Source organism: Spinacia oleracea, chromosome 5 (genome assembly GCF_020520425.1).
Source record: "Spinacia oleracea cultivar Varoflay chromosome 5, BTI_SOV_V1, whole genome shotgun sequence".
NCBI classification, from domain to species: Eukaryota; Viridiplantae; Streptophyta; class Magnoliopsida; order Caryophyllales; family Amaranthaceae; genus Spinacia; species Spinacia oleracea.
The window spans coordinates 28,241,832-28,248,892 of NC_079491.1; positions in this window are offsets into that span (position 1 = coordinate 28,241,832).

Here is a 7,061-nt window from a genome sequence, read left to right on the forward strand (position 1 = left end):
CCATGTTCTGTGCACCTAAAAAAAAGTATTATTTACTAAAATAATTTCAACAAAAACAAGTTTAATTTAGTAAAAGTAAGCTAAATTAAGTAAAAATAAATATAAAACAATATAATCCTGTAACATTATTGAACAAATAGAATCGCGAATCAGTAAAAATAATTTAAGTTCAGCAAAAATGATTTCAAATTATTCATTAAAAATATTTTAAATTTAGCAAAATTAAAGTGAAGAGAACAAGATTTTACGTACTAAAGCTCAATTTTGTTCACCTTACTTCCACTTATTTCAGAAAACATAAGAGTTACCCAAGTACAATTTATAACTAAATTACAATAAGTTTTGTAAATTCAGATATGTACAGAAGAAAAGTTCGAAAAAATAAATGAAAATCATGTGAATATAACGCACCCTAAGGGTACTACAAATCTGTTGGAACTTATACTTTAGTATAAGTTGTTAGTTTGTTTCATTAGTTTAGGAAGTTTGTTACTAGAAAACTAACTTGTACATATGTTAGTATAAATACCTAAGCTTGTATTATTCTCAAAAATAACACAATCAATACAATGTAGTCTTTAGTTTTCTCTCTCAAAGCTCACGAGCTACCAAGCTCTAACAATGGCTTCCATGCTTTCTTCTTCCTTTCTTCTTCCTATTTCCTCAATTCTAACATGGTATCAGAGCGGGAACGATCCCGGCTCTTCAATTCCGCATAATATTTTCGTTCAAATCAACTCATCAATTTCTTTTTCCCCAAAAATTTTCTGCTCCGAAATTTTGCTCGAATTGGGTCTTAATTCGACGAATTAGGGCTTTAATTCGCCCTAATATCTTCTAAAATCGCTCACAAATCTTCTTTAGAACCTTGAATCAAACAATTTTATGATTCTTGAGTTTTCCCCAAATTTTAGGGTTCTAGAATCTTACTACTGGAATTAATCGCAAGCGTTTCGTCAATTATTCCTCGCCGGCGATAACCAGAGGAAGATGAATAGTTACTGCCGCCTCCACTGCCACCCGTAACACCGTTTTTTCACAATCAAAGGCGCGAAATCATCATCAAGATCTTCGCTGCCATTGAGGAAACTCTTGGAGAATTCAAGGTAGTGGATTACGATTCTTGAGTTCGTACGTTGTTTGGAGCGTTCTTGGTTTGATTTCTTGATCTCCTTGCTTACCTTCTTTAATTGCGAGTTGAATAAAGTTTCACATTATTTGAGTGATTCTCTGTTTAATTGGTTGATTTCTTGGCTTCTACTGCTTCCCCTGCCAATGATGTTGCTTAGTTTTGTCCTTCACCTGAAAACTCTCTCTCTCCTCAACCAAACTCCCAAAGAAAACCAACTTCAATTTCATCTCCCAAAACTGGGTTTCTAAACCTTCTGCAAATTAATTGATATGTTTTGTTAGTCCGGGTAACATATGCTTGAGTTGAGGTTTAAGAAATGTCAACTGCATCAGTTTATTTCCAATTGGTTTTGAATGTTCATTGGCTTCCAATTGGATGTTGTTCTTAGATGTTATTGTAGTTTGAAGTTCTGGTTCATGTCCGATTTGGGTAGTTCGTGACTGGACATTGAATTGAAGTGTGAGTGTATTGTTGGATGATGGTGGAGTATTGGTTTTAGGGATAGCAGAAGTAGAAGTTCATGCTGGAGAATTCAAAGAAGCGTTTATTGTAGCTAGTACTTTCATTGGAGGATTCTTTGTGACTTATGTCAAATTGTCCTCCAAGATGAAATCATACGAGTATGGGTGTTGTATGTGATTTGAAATGGTGGTTCTTATGTCAGTCCTGCAGATAACAGAGGTGGTTGTTGAATGTTGGCTTGATTTATTGCCAATAACATTGAATTTTTTTTTGGTGTTGAAGTTTGTTTGTGACCCAACAAAGGTTGAGGTTTTTTTTTGTGATGACCCAACAGAGGTTGAGGTTCATTTTGTGACCCATAGAGGTCCTTTCTCATTGATCCGTAAAGATCAATTTCATGATCCATTGTGATCTTTCTTTTGATGAGACCCATTGTGGCTCATTCTATCCGACCCATAGAGGTCATTTTCAGACCCATAGTGGTCCTCTTTCCGACCCATAGTGGTCAGTTTTCGACCCAAAATGGTCAATTCTCAAAAGACCCAAAGGGTCAAATTCTCAAATTTTTCTTTTTTGATCAATTTCTATCTTCAGCTTTCATTTTCATAGCTGAATTTCTCACTCTTTTCCTCTCAAACACATTATCCTTCATTCTTCACATTGGAGTTATGGTGTATGTGTGTGAGATTGGTTGATGATCAATGGTGTATTTTGGACAACAGGAAGCTGATTCATGGTGGATGGTTGAACCACATTATTCTGATTGGTAGTTCCATTTGTATGGAGTATTATGGTGGTGTTCTCATCAGTCAAGTTGTTGGTCATGGTAAGGAAACAACCATGGATTCACATGCCAATTTTCAGATGCTAAGTGTTGAAGAAACACAAAGGTTAGCAGTGTTCAACAATCCAGATACCTCCAGATGTTGTGGCTGCAGTTCTCATCACCAAGAGGAGCAACAACTGCTTCATTTCAAGATTTCAAACTGAAAATGTTTAACACCATTTTCAGTTTGAGGGGGGGGGTGTTGGAACTTATACTTTAGTATAAGTTGTTAGTTTGTTTCATTAGTTTAGGAAGTTTGTTACTAGAAAACTAACTTGTACATATGTTAGTATAAATACCTAAGCTTGTATTATTCTCAAAAATAACACAATCAATACAATGTAGTCTTTAGTTTTCTCTCTCAAAGCTCACGACCTACCAAGCTCTAACAATGGCTTCCATGCTTTCTTCTTCCTTTCTTCTTCCTATTTCCTTAATTCTAACAATCTATTAATTATTTTAGTCGATAAGATTTTGGTCCTTGAAGATGAGTTATTTTGTTGCACTAATACGGAAATGTTGAAACTTTGCAACACTACCATTTTGTTGCATGTAACATAGCAAAGTCAATACAAAGTTCATAGTTCACCAAAATAGCGGACATGCGTTAGGACAAAATGGTATGCATTGAATAGGTCAAATTCAAATACAATGGTTTGAAGTTTCCCAAAAATATTTCGATGTCCAACAATGCATTCCATTGAACTAAAATTTCCTCAAAATATTTCTAGTTCAAATTCAATTGATTTGAAACTTCCCTGAAATATTTCTAGTTCTAAAATATTCACAACAAGTTAAAAACCCCGAAAATATCATTCCACATACAAAATTCCAAATAACATCGGGTTGAAATCCCCAAAAATATTCCAAAAAGCAATGAATACGTTGAAATTCCTCCAAAATACTTCTAGTTCAAATACAAATATCCAAAGGTTGAACCCAAAATAAAAGTCAAGTTACAAGTACAAAACCCAAAAAATGAGTTTTAGCAGACCGATACTAAGAGTATGTCTAGGTCTCATTCCATTTCCATGCATGTGTTAATAGTATGTGTTGGGTATGTTCAAGTCCTAAAGAATCCGCATGTGTTCCTAAGATCCGAGAGGCTCTTTGGGTTTATCATCAACCGCTACTTCAATTTTTTTTTCCCACGGCTTCAACCAGGCCAGTGTTGCAATTTTCGAGCTACATGCCAGAAATGAAAACATCGAGGCTCGCCTGAAAGTACTCGAGAAGATTCCAAGGGTTCACTTTAACCCTACGAAATACATTGTTTCTATTCCCCCAAAATGATATCTGCGGGGCATGGGAAAGTGATGATGAGGACGTATATACCCAGCGGCAGTTCCAGAAAAAAATTATCACCTGGACCAAACAAAAGATAACAAGAAATTTAACTAGTACGGAAAGAACATATAACTTTACATTCGAAAATAATTATTGTGTCTTGACAAAAATATAGCTACATGTTCTCAAAAAACATTATTTGATAAAATAAATAAATAAAGTATTCTTTTCAACTAAATTGAACTCTCCTTGGTTTCATAGAATTAAAATCTGTTGTGATGGATTCAACCGTAAACTTTTCAGCAATTTCTTTTTCTATATACACAACCAAGTAGTTTGAAACAAAGTCGTCTTCCATCTTATTCCGCAAACTAGTCTTGACAATTTTCATTGCTGAAAAAGCTCTCTCAGTAGTTGTTGTACTAACTGGAAGTGTTAAAATAAGTCTAATCAATCTGTCAACTAAATGATAGACATCTGACTTCCCAGTTTCGGCCGAACTTCGACATAGATCTGCTATAGTGCACAAATTCTTCATCTCTGGATGTTTAGGAGTATCACAATAAAATAACTCAAGTTGATACTTCAAATGAAATTTTTCATGATCTGAAAAGTCACCGGGATAGTATTTCTCTGCAAGACGACAAATTTTTTCCACATTGAAGTGCTTATAACCATCAATAGGATTCAAAGTTGTACTTAAAATAAGCAGCTCCGTTGTTTGCTCACTAAAACGACTATTGAGTTCCTGCAATTGTTGATCCATGGTAGCTGTAAATACATCCACTCTATAGTGATGCTCCACCGATTTTACATCTTTGTTACGCCGAGAACGAATAAAATCGGAATAAGGAACTTGCAAATCAGGGACTATGATGGCATGTTTGTTGCAGAATAAGAGTACTTTCTGTAAAAAAAATTCCCACCCATCATCTCTTAACTTCTGAATTAAAGATTCTGTGCTCGCAACTAAATCCATAGCATTTAAAAGGTCTATTTATTTATGTTGCAAAGCTCGACAAAGTGCATCTGTATATCCCATAAGTTCCTGCATCACGTGTAAAATGAATATAAAATCAAAAGCCAATAACTTTTTAAGAGCATAAGTGGCATCTCCGCGTTGAGAATAAGTGGCTTGATGATCGGTAGCAATTTTGTAATACCCCGAAATTTTTAAACTAGATTTATTAAAATTAAAAATATTTATTGGCTTAATTTTGTTTTAAATAAATTACGAATAATCAAATTTCGTTTTTTTAAACGTTTTTACGATTTATTTTAAACGATAAATTTATAAACGAAAATTTATTTAATTTTCGTTTACGATATTTTACAGAGAATTATTTTAGCTAAACTTTTCTATTTTTAGTAGTTTCCAAAAATAGCAACAAATTCCAGAAATTTTGACTTAACCTTGTGAAATTACCAAATTGCCCTTAGAAGAGCCAAAATCTCCTTTTGTCTTTTTTTCTGCATGCTCTACACGTACAAAGGAGTGAAGAATTTTTCTTCCTTCCTCCTCTTCCCTAATAATCAGTCTCCATTCATAAGCCAAGTTCAAATCTACTTCTTTCCCCTCTTCCTTTACAAATTCAAGATTTGAGTCCAATTTCAGAAATCAAAATCAAAACCAGTTTCACTCCCCTTGTTTCTGTGATTCGGACCACCACCAACTGCCACCACCTCAACCACCACGCCCCCCCCCCCCCCACCGTCTACCTCCGTTCAACACCGCAATCACCACCGCACACTGTGAGGGGGTCGAAAAAGCACGAGGCTAATGCGTGACCTCGTCCCTCGTGGGTGTGACGATTCTTTTTATTCAATCAAGTGTAATTGGATTTCCTGTGAGTTTACACCCAATTGACTAGTAATATAGGAGTCGCCATTCAGTTTTTAACGACAATGAGAAAAACTGACAAAACCCGGTTATCGTGACATAAAGGGAGTGCAATTATGTTTGACCACGACGGCCGTAGGTTCCCTTGTGATCCCTGGTGTGGGGATCTCTCAACATACACCCGCAAGGTAGAGATTGAGGGTTCGGGGGACTGTAACTACCGAGAGGAGTAATTCGCTCGTCGACAACTCCAGAGGCAGGATATCCTTACTAGCTCAGCATAAATAATTGAAGGGACATGCGTTAACTATTAAACTAATCTGAATTGATTTTAGCAATATGCAACATATAATACTAATTCGATCGTGATTATCTGATTTAAATAGCATTAAGGGACCTAGCATGATAATCTGATTTCCCAAAAATATTATATTTGTTAGGCGTGATAGAACAATCAGATTAGGTTAGTTTAACAGTTCATAAAAAGGGCGAGGAAAGCAGTTAAATCATCGAAAAGGGACACATTACGACGCACCCTTGAGAGGTGCGTCACAGTTCTCAGATAACTAACCACTTTGACTTTGCTATTTCTCCTTTTTATTTAACGAATCTCAATTATGGGACAGGATACGTTCTGTTCGATTTATGGATCGATTGCGACAGAACGCGTGAACAATTTCGCAGCGAGAGGCTTAGGCTAAGGGTTGGAGTCAATACTCAGAATATAATTATGTGTTGTGTGTGTGTTCCTTTCACGTCGAATCTAGGGGTCTATTTATAGGGAAGAGTTCGTGGAAAGATAGAATTGCAGAGTTCTAATCCACAAAGAATTAGGAAAAAACACGAACCCAGGTATTTTCAGCGCCCAGGCCTGGGCGCCGAAGATTTCGGCGCCCAGAGCCAGGCGTTGAAAATAGGGTCTGGGCTGTTTTCTTTAGTCAGATTCGGATTCCTGAAATCCGTAGAGTTTGAGATTTAATCGAGTCTTTTAGCGCGTATCAATTTTATGACGGAATGCGTCTGGGCCCGTTACGAACTCTAGGTTCGTTAGGATTTTAATTAATACGTAACTCTTATTTCCGAATCCTATTAGGAATAGGATTCTCGCGGTTTTCTATCTCATTTAGGATTTATGTTGGAATGCAACACCTAATTCTGACAGGTTTCTATCCTTTATGATTTGCCACTTTTAGAAGCTACCTTTTACGGCAGTTACTATTTTTAGCAGGTTTCCATAAATAGCAGGTTTCGGGTGAAATGAAATGGGGAATCGAGATTCGTTTATTTTATAGGAGATGCGTTGTCAAGTGGAGATTTATGTTTTCATCATCGAACCTTTCCCTTTCGGGAACGGGGACAAAAGTAGGTGTCTACAGTTAGCCCCCACTTTGACTGAGTCTTGGAGTAAGACGATGGTCAAAGTATTAGACGGAGTGCGTCACACAAGCCATGGTATACGTGACCTATTTTGCGAGGGTCTCACGAGCCCCCGAGTGATAACATTTGACTTAAGG